The sequence below is a fragment of the Elaeis guineensis genome, chromosome 11, assembly GCF_000442705.2.
Source record: "Elaeis guineensis isolate ETL-2024a chromosome 11, EG11, whole genome shotgun sequence".
In the NCBI taxonomy this organism is placed as follows: Eukaryota; Viridiplantae; Streptophyta; class Magnoliopsida; order Arecales; family Arecaceae; genus Elaeis; species Elaeis guineensis.
This window is the reverse complement of record NC_026003.2, coordinates 90,653,416-90,660,316: the sequence shown is the minus strand read 5'-3', so window position 1 is coordinate 90,660,316 and position 6,901 is coordinate 90,653,416. Positions and strand designations below refer to the sequence as shown.

Genomic DNA, 6,901 nt, shown 5'->3' with positions numbered 1-6,901 from the left:
ATTAGAAAACTACCTCAAGATACGACTAATATCTTCCGTCTATGAGCATGACCATGAAGAAAGTTGATAAAAATTCTTTCAGTATCCAGAAAAAAAAAATATTATTATAAAAAATATATTCAAAAAAACTTAAAAAGGAGAAAAAAGAAGGGCTCTTAGATAGCTTACTGGATTAGATTTCAAAAAAATCTTTTTATAGCTCATCATATATAATCGTTTATGATCATTGGAGCTTTTATTAACTCATCAAGACCTTTAATAAGAAGCCCCATGGTCAGAAGATAAAACAAGATGATTAAGCTTTTACTGGTCCATTAAAGCCTGTAATTAGAAGCCCAACGGTCAGAAATTAAAATCATGATAATTAAGAAATTAAAATATTTAAATAATAAAATTAAAAAATAAGATTAAAGTGTTTGAAGAAAAATTTTAAAAAAAAATTGAATTTTTTTTTTTTTTTAGGTTCTCTCCAACGATTGCCCATGAACCGGCATGATCACTTCTACACATGCTTGCAATGATGTATCTACATCTGGCTGCACCCCAGTAGCCATCTATAACAATACTGCAAATGGGATCAGTCACATCTTGTTCATAACCACAATCCTTAAACAGTGTGATTTATGCATACCTTAAACAGTGTGATTTATGCATACCTGCACAATCTCATCAGCACAACCTGCATGTGCCACCAACATACTCGTGCTTTAATATATGTGCATTTTTACTCGAACACATGTTCATCTGCTTTAATATATGGAGAAAAACCAGTGAGGGTGGAGAGCTTCTTGATCATCTCTCCATCTGTGTTCGCCCATTGTGATTGGATGCCAAAAAAATTAATAATAATAAAGATGATGAAACCATCACATCAGGTTCACTCTTGCTGTCTTTGTTATCTCCTTCCCACAACTCTCAAAGCCAAATAGGTAATCGGATGGTTGACATCTTGAAAGAAGATCAAACCTTCTCTTGCGTGAAAAATTTAACCCCAATGGTTAGAGCATTGGATTGATGTACACAATGATACTGGTCCAAGTCCTAGGATAGCCACCTTGCATAAAAAAAAGAACCAAAAGTTAGGGTCTGCCCAATCCACTCATTCCAAGGCCCTGGATTGCTGAACGATGATCGGACAATAGTCCTTTCGTAAGAAAACATGGCAAAAGCAATCAAGCCACCGGTTTTCCGATATTTCTGGGGGTCTAAGCAAAAATACAGGTGTTACATCCATGATATAAAGTCTATAGCTTTTTTGAAGGACTAGTTGTTAGATATTCATCAACCTTATTCTTCTTATCTTCTTATGTCTATCTTGGTTCAAGTTCTGTAATCGACACCTCATTTGGTGACATTGGTATTGACTTGCTCGAAGAACGGTCATTTGCACCTCTAGACATATTGAATTCATTTGAATAAACATCTGAGTCCATGCTGCTCTTTCCAATGCAAAACGCCGGTCTGGAAGGAGCTTGGAGAGACACAGAGTTACTGCTGAGCATCACAACAACTTGTGACATGTTGGGTCTATCAGATGGATTTTCCTGGACACATAATAATCCAATGTGAATGCATCTTAACGCTTCACTTCTTGGGCAATGGTTGCCTAAAGATGGGTCCAATATCTCCAAAATTGTTCCTTCCGTCCACCGCTCCCAGATCTGCATGAAATGAATTTGTTCCGTCATTTAGGATAGAACCACATTTGTATCCATACATTTGAAAACTCACATAGCTCAGGAGGTCTTGAGCAAATTCAGAATCCGAGTAACCACTGTTCTTTCTCCCAGACACGATCTCTAAAACGAGAACGCCAAAACTGTATAAGTCTGACTTGATAGAATAGTGCCCACGCATGGCATACTCTGGTGCCATGTATCCACTGTAACAAAATGAGTAGATTATTTAAAAATTCCTTATAATGAACCATGATTAGAATGCATAGATTATTCAAAATTTCTACTTACAATGTTCCAACAACTCGGCTCGTGGTGCCCTGAGTTTGGTCTCCACCAAAAAGCCTAGCCAAACCGAAGTCTGAAATCTTTGGGTTCAATTCTGCATCTAGCAAGACATTGCTGGCTTTTAAATCCCGATGTATAATTTTTAACTGAGATTCTTCATGTAGGTATAGTAGGCCTCGAGCAATCCCACCAATGATCTTGTACCTTTTCCCCCAGTCTAGTTGTTCACGCTGTATAGGATCTATATCATATAAACTAAAATGTCAATTAATTACATTCAAAAAAAAAAAAAAAAAAAATTGATGGTCAATTAAGGTCACACATGATAGAATAAGTCCATTTTTGAAAGACAATTGGACATTTGTTTCTTCTAAACTAACGAGAAGGTTTAAGCTAGAAATGCAAATTCTAGATTTAGTTGGAAGAGGAGAGCATATATAAAACAAACATCAAATTTATAGATTCAGTACTAATATTAATTATAGATCTACCATATTAGGGTCACTGTACAGGTTCCAAAGAGGGTCATTCAGATTTTTGTGGAAAATGAATTTATACCGAAGAGAATCGTATCCAGGCTTCTGTTTGGCAGATATTCGTAAACAAGCAACTTCTCTTGTTCTTCCATGCAAACGCCCAGAAGCCTTACAAGATTCCTGGAGCTTAGCAACTAAGACTAGCTCATTTCTCAGCTCTCCAAATCCTTGTGATGAACTAGTTGATAACCTCTTCACTGCTATTTCTTGTCCATCAGGTAGCAGTCCCTATACAGAATTATAAGATTAACAGGAAATAACTAGAACCAAATAATAATAATAATAATAATAATAATAATAATAATAATAATAATAATAATAATAAATAATATAAATAGAACTGATCAGGATAAAGAAAATTAAAGTTACAAGTGAAAAATCTTTATTTTGGGGGACAATTCTATTAACATTAGATTTAAAGAAGTTTTACACAACAGGCTTTCAACATACCTTGTAAACTGCCCCAAAGCCACCTTCTCCAAGTTTGTTCACTTCCGAGAAGTTAGCTGTCGCAGCTCGTAGTGTAGAATATCAAGTAACAGGGACTCAACACTTGCAATCTCCTCCGAGCGAGTCCCATCCACTGAAAGAGCACAGAATTTTGAAACTATCAAACATTTTCTTGGCAAATCTTATGTATGGAATAAGGATAACAAGATGAGATAATTGGACTACAAATAAATAGTTTTGCTCAATGAAACCATGTCTGCTCTAGCTTTACTGGCTCATTGATGGCCATTGAAGTCAATAATCAAGCAACACATGACTTATTATTTACAGTGAACTTGTCTGGTCTAACTCCTGCAGTAACTTCACCTAATATTTAATCCTTTCCAATCTCAGTAGATTTTACTGGAACTCTCTCCAACAAAAACTTAAAGAAACGAGCTGGATATTTTGTGTAAACAAATCATTTAATTCACGGGTTACTTACAGGGCAATCTTAGAACTGGCTTCCTCCTCCTCCAGAAGCAAATGCAAATTATGGAGATCAGAAAGATTGCAGCTACTAGAGGTATAGCAATCGCTAGGACCAGACCTGTGACATTTGTCTTCTTTCCTGCATCGATAAATGACCAATTTTATCTGCATTTCTATATCAAACATGATACATTGATGGTATTGAAACATGGAGCTGTGGATTAAACTACATTATTAGTGCATCTCTGTTGTGTCTTATAAATGTTTGTGGCACCTATGGAAATTGAGGCCAATAGATTGTGGGAAATATTTTATTAATAATTATTCTATAAACCATATGGTTGTAATTTTGCAAACTTGCTGACTGGAGTGCCTCTGTAAGTAAATCAGGTGTGAAGCAGAAATACAGTTTAAAGAAGCATTGCCATTTAAGAAGAACCCAAGTTTTTTTTTCTTGCCCATGGTTAGTAATCAGAAAGTGATCCTATGGGAGTGTTTTCTTTTTTTTTTTTTTTTTTGATAAAACTATGGGAGCATTAATTTGGTGTACTCTATGTTTGATCAAACCAGAATAAACTAGTGCTGATTGGCATTACCTTCCATACGTTAAAGAAAAGATAGCTACTTTGGCCGGTTTGTGGAAATAACACTTGTATATTACAGCATTTATCATTAATGCCCAGCTGTGTTGCTTATATAAAATTGTTACCTCTAATATATTGCAGGTAACAAGGAAAAGCTAATCTTTACTGTTAGTTTAAGTCACACGACTTTTAATTCAACCAAGAATTTATGTATTTCTAGATTATTCCTTAATAACAAAGGAGAATTCCCTAAGGTTTAATACACATACACCTAAGGTTCTTAATACACGTACAGGGTAAAGTAATTTCTAAAACCATGAGGAATTAAGTGGTTGCTCTCTAGATTCAGACTCTGTGTTGCTCCCTTCAGTTCGGGGAGGAGACTGAGATAGCTTGTTGGTTGTGGACACATTAAAAGTAGCCCCTTTTCCTTGTCTCCCAGATCATTCTGTACACAATTTAATGCCTTCCCTTTCTGCGGTGTGGTCGCAAGAACATGAATCAAGATAGGAAAAGCAGTGGGAAAAGAAATCCCTGTTCTGACAACATGCTAATATTTTAGTCCAGTGGATGGTGCCATTTCTTGGTATTTTATCATGTTATTAAACTATGTGGGAGTCTGGGACCAAAGGAAAAAAAGACACTTGTGAGGTTGCGGAAGACTCCGAAGACTTCAATCGTCTGATTGTCTGATATTTATGGTTTATATCTGGGCTCAGCTAATATTAGTTTACCAAAGGATTTTTGAGCTAAATGCCTCAAAAGGGTACTGCTGAGAAGATCATGGCCCTCATCTCATCTAGACTTGGTTTTATTTTACCATGAGTAATTTTTTATTGCTAGATTGATGACAGACTGACCGGACTGTTGAGAAAGAAGGCAGTCGCATCGTTTTCAGGTGGGCTAGTTGTCTATATACTAGACGGAAAGGTCTCCTTTCGTGGGGCATCAGACAGGCATGCGACAACCCACTGAAACATTTCAGAAGATTGAATCCCAGTAAAAATTTTAAAAGGTATACGGGTAATATTTTCAGAATAATTATGTGACTAAAGATTCAGAAAACTGCCAAGGAATTGAAGGAGACCAAAATCGATCTCAGAAATTTCATTACCAATAATCAAACTCCGTTCTTTATTAGACAACAAATAAGCTTATGAATCACACATTTGAAGGGGCGAAGAAAAGCCAAAAGTTCAGCCGTAACACATGCTGGATCTAAACATCTCAATAAATAACAAAATATGTCCAAATTTTATTTTACTGACAAACAGAATTCCGAATTTATAGCATTGCAAACAATAGAAACAGGCAAGGGCAAAGTTAATTATATCAATTAAATTTATGTAGAAAGATGCATTTAGGACTCAAATTGATAGGACAATAAATAGATAAGAAAACAAGAAATATTAAATAGTAGATCCGGAAAGGCTGATCTATTTGGGGATAAAGTCATAGTTCTGAAACCAAGAATGGAGAGGTAGTTCATAAAACTGAACTCTAGGCTATTATTACTTTCACAGTGCTAAAATAACAATCTTATCCCCTTACGTTCTGTTCCGGGCGGAGTAATAAGAGGCGCCGGTGCCGGTGCTGCCTCTAGCGACGACTGAAGCCTTAGCGTCGGTGTCCCTTCATAGAAGGAGTATATCTCGTACCTATAATTGCAGCTCCCTCCAAGCACCCTCGCTCCTGCTTCCCCTTAAACGCGGCGGGTAGCGGGTCAAGCATGCCGGTGAGGCACTGCTGACACTGGCTCCTCGACAGGTCCCGAGTGCACTGCGCCAGACCATATATCGTCGGAAGAGGAGAGTTGGTGGAGTTCAACATCTCCCGGTCGCAAACATCTTGTCGAGTTGGAGGCAGCCCAGTCGACTATCCTGTTCATGAGCACGCCGACGAGATTGTCGAACTGGCTCGGTTATGTCGGTTTGTTTATACAAGATCTCGTCCGGTGTCGATGGTTGAGAAGAAGCGCATGATTGGAGTAGTGGAAGTCATCGTACCAGAAGATGGCGCTTTTGGCGTAAGGGCAGAGATTGGGGGCGTTCTGGGTGGCGATGTCGAGGCAGGAGCGGCAGGTTGGAGGCGTTTGTGTCGCCGCGCAGAGAGCGAGGCCGTAGATTTGGTTGGGGATCTGGCCAACGGTGAAGTTGGAGAAGCCACCGGAGAGGAAGTGTTGGAGTCGAGGGAGGTGAGGAGGATGTTGAGGTTGGAAGCGTATGTGCTGTTGGTGGTGTAGTTGCCGGTGTTGCCGCATTTTTGGGCGAGGAGGTCGGCGGCGGCTGGAGGGAGTGGTTGAGGAGAAGAAGAGCAGGAGGCATAGCGGGAAGAGGGGGCGAGAGGAGGGGAGAGAAGGGAACATAGCGAATGGATGCTATGGCCCTGGTGGGAACTCCCCGAGAAGGAGATGATGGTATGATCGGACAACGGAGACAGGATGCCAACCGAGGTAACCATGAAGTCTAAAACGACACTTGAAACAGTGGAACTCAAGCAGGTTGGTCGGTCAAAGCGAAATAGAGCACTTATGTTGTCGCGTTCTGGTTGTATGTTTCGCGCGAAAGAGTGATTGGTATTTTTTGCGGGTCAACCGTTGGATTGAGTTTTGCACAGTCTCGAAGCCGTGTGATCCAAACGGTTCAGGTCACGAAAGTAGGTTTATCAATTTTAGCGCGAAAGATATAATCCGAACCCGAGAAATGCAATTAGAGCGTACAGTTAAATGACGTAAATTAGGGCACTTTCCTCAGTAATTAGATTATTAATTTTTTAAATGATATTTTTCAATATTTAATTTAAATAATTATATTCTAAAATTTTTTTAGAAAAAAAAATCATATACATGGTATCTAGAAGCATGAGTCACTAGATGTTTAAGTTTTGTTGCATGTTT

At 38.5% G+C, this 6,901-nt stretch overlaps 1 pseudogene; it reads right to left on the bottom strand.

Moving 5' to 3' along the window:
* Positions 1-1,160: 1,160 nt before the first annotated feature.
* Positions 1,161-6,385, bottom strand: LOC140852611 (cysteine-rich receptor-like protein kinase 6; annotated as a pseudogene).
* Positions 6,386-6,901: the final 516 nt, after the last annotated feature.